This window comes from Sapajus apella, unplaced genomic scaffold (genome assembly GCF_009761245.1).
Source record: "Sapajus apella isolate SASKATOON/1434 unplaced genomic scaffold, GSC_monkey_1.0 scaffold109, whole genome shotgun sequence".
NCBI classification, from domain to species: domain Eukaryota; kingdom Metazoa; phylum Chordata; class Mammalia; order Primates; family Cebidae; genus Sapajus; species Sapajus apella.
This window is the reverse complement of record NW_022437049.1, coordinates 2,520,280-2,537,801: the sequence shown is the minus strand read 5'-3', so window position 1 is coordinate 2,537,801 and position 17,522 is coordinate 2,520,280. Positions and strand designations below refer to the sequence as shown.

Genomic DNA, 17,522 nt, shown 5'->3' with positions numbered 1-17,522 from the left:
GGGATATATTTTTAACATCTTAACAATGTTAAGCTCCAGAATTTCTTCTTGGTTTCCTATGATGATTTCTATCTCTTTCTTGATATTTTCTATTTGTTCATACACCATTCTTTTGGTTTGCTTTAGCTCTTTGAGCATATTTAAGACGTAAGTTCAATGTCTGTGCTTCCTTGGCAATAGTTTGTATCAATTTCTTCTGTAAATGAACCATACCTCCTTGTTTCTTTACATGCTTCATGCCTTTTTGTTTAAAACAGGATCTTTAACTCTGGAAATCAGATTCTTCCCCTACTCAGGATTTATTGTTTGCTGTGGGTTGTATCTATTCATTTGCTTAGTGACTTTTCTAAACTCTCTTTGTAAAGCCTATATTCTTTGCCATATGTGGTCTCTGAGGTCTCTGTTCCTTTAGCTTGTAATCAGCTAGTGTTTTGACAGATTCCCTTCAACAGCAGAAGCCAAAAATAGAAAAGAAAAGAGAAAAATAAAAAGCTCTTCTAGTGATTGCAGTGGGCTCTGTGTTGGGATCCTCCTTCAATGTTTAGCCATGTCATTTACAACTCTGCCTTAGCCTTTACTTTCTGCTGGTGCCAAGTCTAAAGACCAGCCAGAGCCAAAAGCATAACGTCTTCTCAGATCTTTTCTGAGCATTTACTCTGTCCTGGACATGCAGGTATCTTTCTAAATTCACCAGTGGATACAGTTGAATGCCCTCATTTCCCAACTCTCACTAACTTTTCCTCCCAGCTTTTGGTCATCAGTTGTTTACCTTAATTGTAATCGTTTGTAAATGGCCCATGAAGTAGACGATTGTTCATTTTTCCAGCAATATTTTCCAGGAATTCCCTCCATATAGATGTTCTTACACACTGAGTAAGTTCTGAGTTAGGTGAAACAAAGACAAGAGCTTTGCATTAGTCCTTTAGGTAGCCTGCAGACAGGTTAGAACAGACAAACACAATTCTTTGAGAATAAGATTTGCTCTGCTCTTTCCAGAACCAGGGACCAAGATCTGCACTTGTAATGCAGGCTGCTGTCTTCAGGACTGCTGGCTTGCTGAGGAGGGGAATGAGACAAGGGCAAGTAAGAATATGGCAAAACTCTTCTACCATTTTTAAGTTTTTTTTTTTTAATTTATTTTAAATTCATTGTTTGCTTGGTTGGCTGGGGTACACCAGTGACTATTTTCAGAGTTTCGACAAAATTAATACTGGCAGTTTTTGCTGAGGTTTTCCATGTTTCTGTGGAGGGACAGGTCCTTGGAGCTACCTACTCTTCCATTTTTACTGATGAACCTAACTTATTTTTAACTTTAAAATATTCCCATCCTCCTCATTCTGTACACTGTATTGTTTCCTCATGCCACTGGCTTGAATGCCTTCTGTGGGTTTGCCTATTACTAGAATCTGATCTGAACAATGGTTACATACCACTTGAGCTCTAAAACTAAAATGCTTTTTGCTTCCCAAAAGAACCAGGAAAAACAAGAATCCTGTTGATGACCTGGGATAGAAATAAATTGGTGCAAGGAGAGAAGTCAGCAAGGTTCATTCTCTTGGGCCATTTATATTTACTACACTTCATTTTTGTTGTTTTAATTAATTATGCCTTACCTTTCCTAAGGGAATTTGGAGACCATTTATTAAATCATTATTAGAGCATTTACCCATTATACATGAGGGCCAAAATTCCAGAACAAAATAAAAGAAAATGACCATCATATGGATAACACATTATCATTCAGATATTACATCCACAGTTAGATGTTCACAACCATCCCACCTTCCCTGTGGTGACCAGACCCAATGTGCCAGCATCTTCCCCTGGCCTTCATGTACCTGGAAGACAGAGTGAGACATGTCTCAAAAAAAAAAAAAAAGGGGGGGAATAAACGGGGAAACCCAGACCCAGCAAGGCCTGTCTGGATTCTTCCCAGCATCTCTGTGCAGCATGTCTTCCTTCTGGATTGGAACAGGACCCTCTCTGGAATGGAGATATTATGACCCAAAGATGTAGGGTAAACTGTTCATTTTATGCTTAGATTCAACAAAGTATGAACAGCCATGCAGAAATATGACTGGACAAGGTAGGTCAGATGATCCCTTTATGGCCAGTTCTTACACAGACAGGCAAAGGGAAAATTAGAGTAATATCTTCAGGTTTCATGTCTGGCTTTGGGGGAAAGTGGTTCTGGTTTCTAATTTGCCTTAGGGAAGAGGAAGTCTAGTTTCCATGACTAGCCTCAGGGAACAATGAGAGGCCAGAGACAGGAGCACAGCAGGGCAGACAGAGCTGATTCTGAGACTTTCACTTTGGGGTTTCGTTTTCTGAGACCCTCGGATGTGGCCTGTGCCCTGACCATACGGAAAACAGTGGCAGTGCCTGGGGAACCAGAATTCAGCATACCACCCTTCTGGCAACATCGTTTACAAGGCCACCTCTCAGGGTCCAAACTGCTTGTGCTTCTAAGGGATTCTCTGATGGGCGGGTTGAGATGGGAAAGAAGATGTCTCCCAATAATAAGCTCAGGTAAGCACAGAACTCTGGTCTGCCTTACAAGGCGGGAGGAGCATTACATTACCTAACGGACTCTGTCTGCTGAGTAAAGTGTCCGTGCCAGATGCTGCCCTGCCCCTCCCCCCATCACCAGCCTCTCCCCCTCTTACTAAGCAAATATTGAAGAAATATTTTAAATATGGGTCTGAATGCAATACAGTTCATTATTTTGCTTCACTCTATATTCAATACAACACAGTGATTTAAAACAACAGATGTGGATTCAAAGAGACCTGGGCTCAAATCCTAACCACCACTTATATTTGCTAAGCCTTGGTATTTCAGCCTCTCCAAGACTCCATTTCCCATTTGAAATAAAGGAAGGAAAAACTGGCCTCACACCAGTACAGTGAAGATTAAATGTGATAGGACTGAAAAGGGCCTGGTTTCATGCTGGACCCTCCATGACTTCCAGAACCTTCTGAGCCTACCAATAGGGTAGCATGTCCAGGACTGATAGCTGGAGCATGTCCAGGACTCAGTTCATAGATTCCTCCTCCTTGCCGCTCCTGTTCCCGTAGCTGCTCCTCTTTCCAGGTGCTGTCCCTTCCCATCACAGGAGTGGTTCTGCTGGTAAAACATCTCTAAGCCATTCTTCAGGAATGTGTGTGATACTGGATGTCCCCAGACAGCCAGTTGGGCAAGTTTGGAAATCTTGGCAACTGCCAATCTCCCACTAGCCTGACACAGGAGAGACGGTATTTCTTCACTGTTCATTTTCTTATGAGAAAGTCTTGAAATGGATGCTTTCCCAAAGAAAGCAGGCGGCCCTCACTTCATAATAGATGAACATCCAAATTTATACAGAAGAGAGAAACTCAGTAAAGGAGTCTTCAGAAAGGCAAATTCTTATAGTGCTTTTAAGGGAAGGATACAGCTCAGGTTTTAGTATCTGTGAACCCACGTTTAAAGCCAAATTTTTTCACTAAGATGCCTCATACCTGCCACTTAACCTCTTTGAGCTTCAGTGTTCTCTTCCAAGGTGAAATATCTGCCACAGACTATTGTAAAGGTGAAATGAGGGAACATAGGTAAAAGGACTTTGTAATACAATTAATATATTTGTCATTATTTTATGATTCAATTTACAAAAATATACATATAAGTATCTCTGCTGTATAAACTGATGCTCACTGACATGAGGAAGTCCAAGACTGTTCGAAAACTTTTTTAGAGACAGGGTCTTGCTATGTTGCCCAGGCTAGTCTTGAACCACTGGGCTCATGCTGTCCTCCTGCCTCAGCCGCCCATGTATCTGGGAGGGCAGGCATGAGCCACCATGCTCGGCCAGCCCAAGTCTTTTTTTGAAGGCACTATCCTATCTTAAAAAAAAAAAAAAAAAAAAAAGAGGTGAGCACATATTCTTGGGACAGACTAAGACAAGATTTATGTCAAGATGGAAAACACAATGTTGGCTCATGTCTGTGGCAAAGAAGAGTAATTAGGAAACACATCTGTTAGTTCTTGTTCGCCCACACCTTGCTTCTGTTCACTCTGGGTTTCATGAGCATCTGTAGGTGAATGAAAATGTGTGAATACCACAATGTTCAATTTTCTAGTACTTCTGGTACAATTTCCTCTGACTTACCATCTCCCACCTCCACCCTCATTGAATAGGAATTGAAAAAAGCTACAAAGTGGTCCTCTTTACCTTCTTCATCAGGGCACCCCTCCAATGCTGTGATCCCCTGTCCCCAGTGGGCAAGCCTCTGTTCAGCTTCCCTGGCCCTATATGGAAAAACTCCCTCTTTCCCTCTCTCTCTCCATTGTGTCATCCAGGTCCCTACCACCCTGAGGAGGCAGAAGCCTCCCAGGTACTTTCTCTGCCTCCCACTGTCAGGTAGATTCACGCAGTGATGTGAGGTGTGAGAGGGAAAGCCCCTTGGACTAAGGCCAGTGACTTGGACTTTACGCCATCTGGGGCCACTGACAAACTTGCCTTTCTGTTTTCCCCATCTCTCATACCTGAGCGTCCTAGGCTGCTTGAAGATTGATAGTTAGAATCTTTTAAGTCCTTGCATTATTTGCAAACTGATTAGGAAATAATCATCTGTCTTAGGTTGGATTCCCTGGGAACACTGTATGAGATAGAGATTTGCATGCTGAAGTTTACTGGGGTTATCTCTTGGGACAGACACCTGCTTGGTGGGACCCACCTCCCCTTACCCCTCCCTACCAACCAGGTGTTTGTCTTTGTGAACTCTTACAGATGATACTAAAAGCAACATCTCTAAAAGAACAAATTGATAAATTGTATTTCATAAAAATTTAAAACTTCCACTCCTTTAAAGACACTAATGGGAGAATGCAATGACAAATAACAAAATGGGATTTGCAAATCATATATCTGATAAAGAATGTATATCCAGAACTTATATCCATTGCCCAACACTCAATAAGAAAGTAAACAACCTTCCTCAAAATGGGCAAAAGATCTGAACTGATACTTCACCAAAGAAAATATGTCAATGGCAAATAAATGCATTAAAATATACTCAGTATCATTAGTTAATGCAAGTTAAAACACAATGAGATACCATGATATATCTGTGAGAATGACTAAAATTGAAAAGACCAACCATATCAAGTGTTGGAGAGAACGTAGGACAACTGGAATTCTCATACCTAGTTGGTGGCAATGTAATATGGTACAACCCCTTTGGAAAACAGTTTGGCAGTTTCTTTAAAAGTTAAACATATATATTCCATATGACCCAGCCATTCTACTCCCAAGAGAAATGAAAGCATATATCCATACAAAGACTCATATGCAAATGTTCATAGTAACTTTACTCATAATAACTCAAAACTGGAAACAACTTAAAGTTCATCAACTAGTAAATGGATAAACAAAACGTTATTTATCTATATAGTGGAATACTGCTCGGCAATAAAATGGAATGACTGATCCATGCAAAAACATGGATGAATCTCAAAATGATTATGCTGAGTGCAAGAAGGCAGACACAAAAGAGAACACACTGTACATATACTCCACTTACATTAAATTCTAGAAAATGCAACCAAACTATAATGACAGAAAGCAGATCAGGGAAAACCTGAGGAGATGGAAGTGGAAAGAATTACAAAGGGGCATGAGGAAACTTCTGGTGGTAGTATATACACAATCTTGATGTAGTAAGGCTTTTAGTTTTGTGATGATTTCCTACATTAAAATGTCAAATTACATGATTTACCTGTGTGCAGTTTATTGTGTGCCTGTTATACCTCAATAAAAAACTGTGAGAAGAAGGAGAAAGGGGGGGAAGAAGGAGAAAGAAGCAGGAAGGAGGGGAAGGAGAGACGAAGTCTACCTTAAAGGAGAGATGCAGCATGGCCAGGCCCAATGCTCACATCTGTAATCCCAGCACTTTGGGAGGCCAAGGTGGATAGATTGCTTGAATCCAGGAGTTCGATACCAACCTGAGCAATGTGGCAAAACCCCATCTCTACAAAAAATACAAAAACTAGCCAGGCATAGTGGAGTACACCTGTGGTCCCAGCTATTCGGGAGGGTGACGTGTGAGTATTACTTGAGCCCAGGAAGTCGAGGCTGCAGTGAGCAGTGATGGTGCCACTGCACTCCAGTCTGGGCCACCAGAGCAAGACCCTGTCTCTAAAAAAAAAAAAGAGAGAGAGAGAGAGAGAGAGAGAAAGGCAGCAGCTGGGTAAACAAACCTCAGGGTTGTGAAGCCACATTTCCTAGGACCTCTTTTTAGCTGATCAAAAAGAATGCTATATGGAATTTGGGGCAGCCTAGGCAGAAGAAAGACACTCTGTGTAGCTAATAAAGGACACAGGATGAACAGTAGGATTGATATCTCTGGCAGGAAAATGAAAATGAATTATCAAGATCATGATGGAGTGCTCTCCCTCACAATACTTGACTCTCTGACTTCATAACAAGCCTACTGAAGTTGCCTTGGGATAATAACCAGGGCAGAAGTAAAGATAATGTTATTTTAGCTTCTCCATTCCAGTGAGATAACCCTACCTCTGTTCCTGGCCTCAGTCCTTTTTCATGTGGCATCTGTCCATCGCCTCTGGCCATGACCAATTCTTTCCAAAATCACCTAGCATGTGGACTCATTTGGGCTGAAATAATTAGCACTGGCCCAGATAACTCTGCTTCCTGCTGCCCCAGCTGGCCTCTGGGCCTGAGCCCTTGCCTGCTCAGACCTGTCCTAGCTTCCAGACTCTTCTTGCAGCCCTTCCCCACTGCACACACACATGTACTGTTATGATTTAAGGAAAGTCAAGGTTAAATGGTGTGGATAACCACAGAGGTTTAGGAAAACAAATGACTTGGGCCCTGATTTATATCTGTTTTATTCTTAGTCCTTTTATTTACATATTAATTTTTTCAGGAGAGGCCACTCCTCCATTTATAGATAACCCACAGTTACAAAAGAGGGCATTGACACCTCTCTTCCCCTCTCTATGGCAACTGCTGCTGCCATGGAAACCACTGGGCATATGTGGAGGGACAAATACTGGTGTTTACTGAAAGGCTCTGTAAGTTAAGGAGGGAAGGAATGAAATCGACTGTGAAAATCAGGACTATTTTAGGGGCCTGGATTAGAAGAAAGATTCCCAAGCAGACCTAGCCTAAGTGTAAGGCGGATGCCCTGCTCCAGTGCTTCCCTACCCCCACGGGAACCTTTCCTTTTGTTTCTTTTCTTTTTTTTTTTTTTTTCCTGAGTCTGCTTGCTAGGGAGAGGAAACTTTCCTTTTGATTTTCTTTACTGCCTCCATGCAAATCAAAGATGGCTCTGGATTAAGAAGTGTCTTCTTTAAATAACGCAGACTACTCTGGGCCAGGTAAAGGTCTATCAGCTATTGACAATGTTCATGACTTCAGTTCAGTTTCAAGCTCCCAACAGATCTCTTGTGGAAATCAGCTACAGAGAGCTGGTGCTAAGGGAGCAGGAAGTCAAATGCATATGGAAAATGGAGCACTTGAGGGGTATGGGAGGGGAAATGCTTGGAGCCACATGATAATATGTCACAGGGGCCAGGAAAGGAGGTGCCAGGGGACCAGGGTGGACAGAAAAGGAATGTGGATCTGATGGTCAGCAACAGAGGAACAGCCAAGAAAAGGGTAGTTGTCCACCTGCTGGATGGAAATTTCTGTAGCCATTTTAAAAACGGTCATTAAGGCTAGGCACAGTGGCTCACTCCTGTAATCCCAGCACTTTAGAAGGCCGAGCTGGGCGGATCATGAGGTCAGGAGATTGAGATCATCCTGGCTAACATGGTGAAACCCCGTCTCTACTAAAAATACAAAAAAATTAGCTGGGCGTGGTGGTGTGCGCCTGTAGTCCCAGCTACTCGGGAGGCTGAGGCAGGAGAACCACTTGAACCCAGGAGACGGAGGTTGCAGTGAGCCAAGGTTGTGCCACTGCACTCCAGCCTGGGCAACAGAGACTCTGTCAAAAAAAAAAAAAAAGTCATTAAGCTCCACTGCCATAGATTATTTTACTCCCAATATAATGAAGAATAAGGGAAGTAAGAGGCAAAAGAAAGAAATGTCAGAGATCAACAAATACAAACTTCACCCAGTTAAATATTTTAACTAGAGTTGGCTTTGAAAGTCTTCCTTCTTTTCCTTCTTTTTCTAACATCCTGATTTCTACGACACAGAACCCAAGTGAGTTCTATCCCTACTGTATTTCAGCTACATAACACATGGAATAGACCAGTAGTCTAGCAAGCACTAGGAATATAACCATGGTCTATAGCACTGTCCCTGTGGGGAAAGCTTGAACATGCTCAACATTCCATTTAAAAATGCACTTTTGTTTATGAATTGGAGACTGCTTATAAGTATAATTTCTATTTATTTGTTTACTTATTCTTTAGAGACAGGGTCTTGCTCTGTTGCCCAAGTTGGAGTGCAGTGGTGTGATCACTGCTCACTGTAACCTCAAACTCCTGGGCCAAGCACTAGACTTACCTTCACCTCCCAAGTAGCTAGGACTATAGTTGCACACTACCACAGCCAGCTAATTTTTAAATTCTTTTGTAGAGACAGTGTCTTGCCCAGTCTGATCTCAAACTCATACCCTCAAGCAATCCTCCTGCCTCAAGCTTCCAAAGTGCTGGGATTAAAAGCATGAGCCACCATGCCTGGCCATATAAGTATAAATCTTGTACCATTTTGCTAATTTTGTTATTTTAATAAAGGAGTTAATTCTTTTAGATAAAGCAGAGTTGACCAGATTATGTGGTTTGTCTCTCCTATCTACTCCTGGAGAGGACACATTTTTGGGTACTGCCAGGACATTCTTCTCCCCTCCAGCAACAACTACACCTGAGTTCAGCCCCTGCACAACCCACCCTGCAAATCCAATAGACTGTGAGGGAAAACTGGTGCTGAGGGAAATGAAACCATTGAAATTGGGGTTGGGATTCTCATGCACTGTGTTAGGAATTGTTCTGCTTGTGCTTAGAATCATTCTAGGTCACTGACAACAAAGAATGAGCAAGGAAAAGGCTGTGTGGAAGAATTTCATTTCTATTTTAATTATTTCACTTTCTTGTTTTATCTTATTTTTGGACCTCAGCTTCAAAGCGGACTTACCCATTCTCCTCTGTTCATGGCGTTGTATCATCCTGTAAGTCTCTCTGGCTTCAACTGCATTTTCCACTTTCTACTTAATCCCAACTTTCATTATTTTCCTGTCCACCAGGGGCACCCACTCTAACACACTTGATAGATACTTTTATAAAACAGATCGTGTTGCTTTCGGCTGCGCTCGTGAGCAGCACCCGTCGCCATGGGCCCCGTGGTCAGAGACAGAGGAATGGCGCCGGGTCTGTTTCCGCGCGCACCGGAAGCATCGTAAGGACACTGTGCGCCTGCGCACCGTGGATTTTGCTGAGCGGCACTGCTTCATCAAGGGCATCGTGAAGAACATTATCCACAACCCGGGCCGCAGCGGGATCTCTACCGGTTTAAGAAGCGGATGGAGCTGTTCAAGGCCGCCGAGGGCATTCACACGGGCCAGTCGTGTACTGCGGCAAGAAGGCCCAGCTCAGCCTTGGCAATGTGCTTGCTTCCTGTGGGCACCATGCCTGAGGGTACGATCGTGTGATGCCTGGAAGAGAAGCCTGGAGACAGTGGAAAGCTGGCCTGGGCATCAGGGAACTATGCCACCGTTATCTCCCACAACCCTGACACCAAGAAGACCCGGGTGACGCTGCCCTCTGGCTCCAAGAAGGTTATCTCCTCAGCCAACAGAGCTGCGGTTGGTGTGGTGCCTGGAGGTGGCCGAACTGACAAACCCATCTTGAAGCCTGGCTGAGCCTACCACAAATATAAAGCAAAGAGGAACTGCTGGCCACGAGCACAGGGTGTGCCCATGAACTCCATGGAGCATCCTTTTGGAGGTGGCAACCACCAGCATGTCGCCAAGCCCTCCACCCTCGCAGAGATGCCGCTGCTGGCCGCATAGTGGGTCTCATTGCCTCCCACCGGACTGGACGTCTCGGGAAACCAAGACTGTGCAGGAGAAAGAGAACTAGTTCTGAGGGGCTCAATAAAGTTTGTCTTTCTGCCAAATATATATATATATATATATATATAAAATGTTATTTTGAGTGTATACTTTTTTATAATTTCTATTTTTATTTTAGATTCATGGGATACACGTGCAGATCTGTTGCATGGATCTATTATGCATTTAATTTCCAAAAAAATCCTGTACTTAAACATCAATTTTTTTTTTTGCTTATTTTTTTATTTAGTGGTTTTCAAGACCCATCCAATTTGCATCTAGTTCAAGGATTCTATTCCATGTTATCTTGTATGCCCTAAAATGAATCTACTGCATTTTGCTTACCCATAACCCTAGGAAGGGACACTGGTGTGGTAGGCAGATTCTATGAGGGTCCCAAGATTCCTACCCTCTGGTGGATGTGCCCTGTGCAATCCCTGGCCTGCATGTGTGGATGGAGCTTGTGACTATTATGGGATGTCATTACCATGCTTGGGTTACTAATCAGTTGACTTAGCATGAATCAAAAGAGAAAGCACCCTGGGTGGGCCTGACGTAATCGGCTGTGGCCTATAAAAGAAGGTGATGCATGAAAGAGATGCTTATCTTACTGGCCTCAAGAAAATGAAAGCTGCCCATGAGCTCTACATCCACATGGAACTGAATTTTGCCAACAATCTGATGAGCTTGGATAAAGACTCCAGCATTAGATGTGATCACAGACCCAGCCAAGGCTGTGATTGAACGTCTATGAGACCTGAACAGAAGACCCAGCTGGCCTGTGCCTGGATTCCTGGCCCACAGAAACTGTGAGATCATAAATGGACATTATTTTAAGCCATTAAATTTGGGATAATTTGTTAGGCAGCAATAGAAACCTAATACATCTAGGTTGCCCCAAACACTCCACTGTAATAAACAATAATGGCATAAATATAATTAACATGTCCCACTAGAAACCAATGTAAGAATAGCTCTAGGATATATATAGATACAGATATATAGATAGAGAGAGCGTGAGGGATGTAGGTTATAAAGTACATATATTTAAATTCACTAAACAGCACTACATCATTCTCCAGAATGGTGGTGCATACCACCGTGCACAGGGTTCCTTTAACAAACATCTTTACCAGCACTTGGTTTTATCCTTTTTATAATTTTTGCCATTCTGGTGGCATAAAGTAGTACCTCACTGTTGTAATTTACATTTATTTGATTTCTGTGAATTTAAGTATGTTGTCATATACTTCCTAGTTACTTTTTTATATCTTTTTTCATGTTTCTACTGAAATCCTATATCTTGTTGATTTGCCGAGGCTAACAATGTATATTAGATACTCATCTCTTACCAATTTTATTTCTCACAAATATCTTCTCCCAGTCTGCCATCTGTCTATTAGTTTTGTCTGGTTTGTATAGCACAGAATCAAGAACACAGGATTTGGAGCTAGACTTCCTGGTCAAATGCTGACTCCATCACTTGCTAGCTATTTAACCTTGAGCAAATTACCTAAGCTTTCTCTGCCTCCATTTTTTCATTTGTAAAAGTGGATTATAAGAATAATTATATTTATGAAATTGTTGTAAAAATTAAATAAGTTAATACACATAAACCTCTTAAAACAGTATGTGGCACACAGTAAGTGCTTAATAAATATTGGTTATTATTTGTTAATGTAACTTGTTGAACAGAGATCCTTAATATTCATATAATCGAATCCATCAATTTTCAATCACTAGTTAATACTTTGATGTTCATATTTAACAAATTTTTTTCTGCTCTAAGATATCAAAGATATTCTCCTTCAATTATCTTTATACTTTTACCTCTCACTTTTAAGCTTCTAGCCCATCTGCAGTCTGCCATTTGATATGTTATGAGATAGGGGCTCAGCATTGCTTTTCTTCATATATTAAATCAGTTTTCCCAACATCATCTCTTAAATAAGATTTCCTCCCATTGCTTTGTGGTATCACCTTTGCCATAAAGCAAGTCCCCATAAATACATTGGTTTGCTTTTTATCTGTTATATTCCATTAACCTATTTGACTGATAATGTGCCAGTAGCAGACTGTTTTTACTACCATGGCTTTATAGCATGTCTTAATATCTTTTAGGAAAATGTTTCCACTTTGCTCTTCTTTTTCAGCATTAAATTATGTATTTCTGGACTCTATCCTTTCATGTGCATTTTAGAATTAAAATTTTAGATCTTTAAAAATACTGCTGGGATTTTGACTAGGACTTTATTGAATTTGTGGAATAATTTTATATCTCTGTAGTGTTAAACCATCTCACCCATTAAAGGTTAATTTATACAGTTCTACTTATAAGCGTGTTTCTTTCTTCCTGTTTAGAGAGCTGGAAAAAAATAATAAAAATATTTCCAAAATTTCTCCTCAAAGATTTTGTATAGTATGTGTTAGATTAATTCTAGAATTCTTTAGAGTTTGGGTTGCAGTTATAAATGTTAATATATTTTATTTGGAATGTTCTAAGTAGTAATAGCTGGTAAAGGCAATCACTTGATTTTTATTGTCTGGCAATATTGTCAAATTATTTCGTTATTTCTAAATCATCAGTTCATTTACATATTAGGTTGTCTCTGTAAATGATCATGTAATCTGCAAATAATAATAGTTTTATCCTTTTCCTTTCAATCATGCACCACTTATTTTTCTTTTCTTATTGCATTGGCCGGTATGTGCAGTACTATGTTAAATGATAAGAATGATAACAAGGATCCTGCCTTCTTCCTAACCTGAAGAAAATGTGTCCAAACTTTCTTCATTAAATGTATTTCCTGTACACTTTTGGTAAAGAGCCTTTATCAAGTTACAAAAGTTCTAAAAATGTTTGTGAAACACTTTTCCTGCATCAATTGAGAAAATTTTGTAGTATTTCTCTTTTAATAAATTAATTGGGTTAATTACACTGATAAATTTTCTAATAAGCCATTCTTGCATTTCTGGGATGAACCAAGGCCACAATGCATTGCTTTACAGCATTTGTTGGGTTCAGTAGCTGTTTTAATTTGCCAGGGCTGCCATAACAAAATACCACAGACTGGGTGACTTAAACAACAGACACTTATTTTCTCATAGTCCTGGGAGGTAGAAGTTCAAGATCAAGGTATCTGTAAGTTTCTGAGGCCTCTTTCCTTGGCTTGCAGATGGCTTTTTCTCTGTGCACACACATTCTCGATGTCTCTTTTGTGTATCCAAATTTTCTCTCATAAGAACACCAGCCAGATTAGATTAGGGCCCATCCATATGACCTCATTTAATCTTAATTATCTCTTTAGAGACCCTGTCTTCAAATAAAGTCACATTCTGAGACACTGGACATTTGAGCTCCAACATATAAATTTGGGGAAAACACACTTCAGCCCATAAGAATGGCTAATATTTTGAACTTTTCATTTATGTTCACAATGAAATTTGGCCTAAAATTTTTTTTCCTAAATAAGTTGGTAAGATTTGGAAATATTTCTCCTTTTTTCTGTTACCTGGAACTACCTGTGTAAGTTTGGGAGTATATGCTCCTTGAAATCCTGGTAAAATTTCCCAGAAAAATCTCCAAGACCAGGAAGTTTTTTAAATATATGAAATCAAGGAGAATATTTTATGTTATTTTATTTATTTATTTATATTTGAAACGGAGTTTTGCTCTTGTCACCCAGGCTGAAGTGCAATGGCATAACCTTGGCACACTGCAGCCTCCACTTCCTGGGTTCAAGGGATTCTCCTACCTCAGCACCCTGAGTAATTGGGATTACAGGCGCCTGCCACCATACACACCTGGCAATTTTTTGTACTTTTAGTAGAGACAGGGTTTCACCATGTTGGCCAGGCTGGTCTCTAATCCTGACCTCAGGTGATCCACCCGCCTTGGTCTCCCAAAGTGCTGGGATTACAGGCGTGAGCCACTGCGCCCAGCCCCGAGGAGAACATTTTATTAGCATTTTAATTTATTTAATATTTGTTGTACTATTTAAATTGTCTTATTCTAATTGTGACATTTTACATTTTTTCAGTTTTTATACAGGTTTCATAATATCTATTAGCATGATGACTTCCACATTTATACCTTTTATTCAAGTGGAATTCATTTTTGTTTTGGAGGGGTTGATGGTTTTTTAACTTTTATTTAAGGTTCAGGGGTACAAGTGCAGGTTTGTTATATAGGTAAATGGTATGTCACAGAAGTTTGCTGGGGAGATTATTTCATCACTCAGGTAATAAACATAGTACCCAACATGTATTTTGGAATTCATCTTTGTTGCAAGTTAAGATAGGAATCTAATTTCATTTCGCTTTATTAAATGAGCTTACTTCCTCATCTTCCATTTCTTTGTCCCAAAGATTAATAGACCCCCTTCATCATACATAAAATTTCCACATGTACATGGAAATGATTTTATTTTTATTTTATCTTTGTCTCTTATCAATTCAAATGTTGACAAAACACACATACTTTCTTTCTTACCATGTACCTTTAATATTCACAACAACCCTGTTTCTTAAATGAGCAGACAGAGACTCAGAAAGGTTATATTTAGCCTAAAGCTCACATAATGCTAGATGACACACCAAGAATTCTGATTGCAAACTAACTGCTCTTTTCCCGGATTACCTCCTGCCTGTTTAAGCAACTGGTTTCTTATATCTAATTTCATCTATTTAAATATTCATTGAACACCCATGATGTTCCAGACACTATTCTAGGTTCTAAGACAATGGCAGATAACAAGCCAGATAAAAATCTGTGCCCTCCAAGAGGTTACATAGCAGAGGGCTCAGGATAGCTGTGAACACAGAGGTGACAACTGAGAAATAGCATATTTGACGACAAAGACTGTTCTAATACCTACTTTGTATCCATTCTTTCAAGGAGTTCGGGGCTTCAGCTTGTTTGGAGAGTCAAACGAAGACCTGTGGATGTTCCCCTGACTCTAATTAGTAACTGAACCCCCAGGTCAAACAAGGTACTTGAAGTCACCCAGGCTATGACCCTTCCTTTGGGAAACTTCAACAGTTTTCTTTAGTATACCAGAGACACCATTTTCTGCTTTCCTCTGACATCTGAACTAAGTTAAGAACTTACCTCTTATTGTCTACCTCAACTCCCTACATCCATTATCAAGCCTGGTTTCAGAATGTCCTTGGTAGAGAGGGACAGTGGATTTCCACCAACATTAAAGCCCCTTACATAAAGCTTTCTTGTCGTTTGAAAATGTTTTCACACTTAAGATCAGAAATAGAGTCAAACTGATGTAACTCATAGGACTTCATAGTCATAGAGCAATTTCAGATTACTAAAAATCAACTACAGGATTTAATCATTTAAAGCGTACTCTGGTCCGTCTCTCTGGCTTTAGCAGATAAAAATTAATTCCTGATAAACAGATAGTAATATCTAATCTCCCTTTTTATAAATGGTAATTGGTAGGGGGAAATAGGGACAAAACTGTTAAAATTACAAAATTATAGCTAGTGGCCAGGCATGGTGGCTCACGCTTATAATCCCAACAGTTTGGAAGGCTGAGGCGGGTGGATCACTTGAGGTCAGTTCAAGACCAGTCTGGTCAACATAGTGAAACCATACAAACATTAGTGGAGTGTGGTGGTACATGCCTGTAATGCCAGGTACTTGGGAGGCTGAGGCAGGAGAATCACTTGAACCTAGGAGGTAGAGGTTGCAGTGAGCCAAGATTGTGCCACTGAAGCCTGGGCTACAGAGTGAGACTCCATCTCAAAAAAAAAGAAAAAACAAGATTACATCTAGACAGGAGGAATAAGTTCTAATGTCCTATACCACTGTAGGGTAACTAGAGTTACTAAAATATGGTTTCAGTTAACTCGAAGAAGGATATTGAATGTTCCAACACAAAGAAATGATACATGTTTGAGATGATGGATATGCTAATTATTCTGATATGATCACTATACCTTGTATGTATCAAAACATCACTGTTTACCCCACAAATATGTACCATTATTATATGTTAGTTTTTAAAAATAAATAAATAAAAACTAGTAATTGGATCTTCAGCTGGGCCCATGCGCACCCTGAACAAAGACTGTATTTTCCAGCCTCTCATGTGACCATGGATTCATTTCCAGCCAATAGAATGTAGGCAACTTCTCAGTCATGTCTTTAAGAGGAGACTGCCCATCCCTTCCCTTTTCTACCTTTCCGCTGGCTGGTAAGGGATCTAATGGGGAACCTCTGGGCTGTGGGGATGCAAGGAATACCCTACGAATGGCACAGTGAAAAGCTAAGAACCTGCACCCCTCTTGGCCTGTAGAATAGAACCTTATTACCAACTGGGACTTTAACCAACAGAGAAATCAGCTTCTCTCTGGTCCAAGTCACTTATATCTAGGTCCCATTCAACCAGACCTCACTAATGTTCCCCAATGTCCAGCCAAGCTCCCTGTTCTTCCTAATATCCACCTTCAGGCCTTCAAGCTGCTACAATTGAAGTAATTTCTCTTCTCATCTTTAGGGAACGATGTTCTGGTTCTGGTTCTGGTTCTTTGGTGAACCACTTCTGCCAACAATGAGTGTCAAATAAAGAATATGCCTTATATTAGAGTAACTTTTTGTCAGGTTTTAGGTTGGGGCAGCTATAATGCTTTCAAACTTTAAGAATTGGGCAGGCCCGGTGGTTCACGCCTATAATCCCAGCACTTTGGGAGGTTGAGGCAGGTGGATCACTTTAGGCCAGGAGTTCAAAACCAGTCTGACCAACCTGGCCAACATAGTGAAACCCCATCTCTATTAAAAATACAAAGATTAGCCAAAAGTGGTGGTGCATGCCTGTAATCCCAGCTACTCGGGAGGCTGAGGTGGGAGGATCACCTGAGCCCAGGAGGCGGAGGTTGTAGTGAGCTGAGATTACCACATAGTGAGCTGAGATTACCACAGCACTCCAGCCTGGGTAACAGAGAGAGGCTCTGTCAAAAAAAAAAAAAAAAAAAAAAAAGAAGAATTGAGTTGCCAGACCATTAAGAACTTTATAATTTTTTATTATTTTACTACTTAAAAAATTTAATCTTGAAATTGGTTAACCTTAGGTAAAAACTAACGATATATTTGTTTTTATACATTATATACACTTGAGAAATAAATAGTCCTCTAAGTAGCATTTTTAAAAAAGCATCATTATATACAATTAAGGCTTCAAGCCAGGTGTATAAATATACAACCTGCTGAGAATTCAATTCCCAAACCTTCCTTTAGTAAAAACAGAAGTCAGAAGTGACCAGAATGTACAGCCAATAATACAGGTTGAGCATCCCTAAGCCAAAAATCCAAAATCCGAAATGCTCCAAAATCCAAAATTTTTGAGCACCAACAAGACACCACAAGCAGAAAACCCCACACATAAGTACTTAACACAAACTGTGCTTCATGCACATGATTTAAAATATTGTATAAAATTACCCTCAGGCTAT

At 40.4% G+C, this 17,522-nt stretch overlaps 1 pseudogene; it reads left to right on the top strand.

Annotated features, from left to right (window-relative positions):
* Positions 1 to 2,494: 2,494 nt before the first annotated feature.
* LOC116537369 lies at positions 2,495 to 10,098 on the top strand (annotated as a pseudogene).
* Positions 10,099 to 17,522: the final 7,424 nt, after the last annotated feature.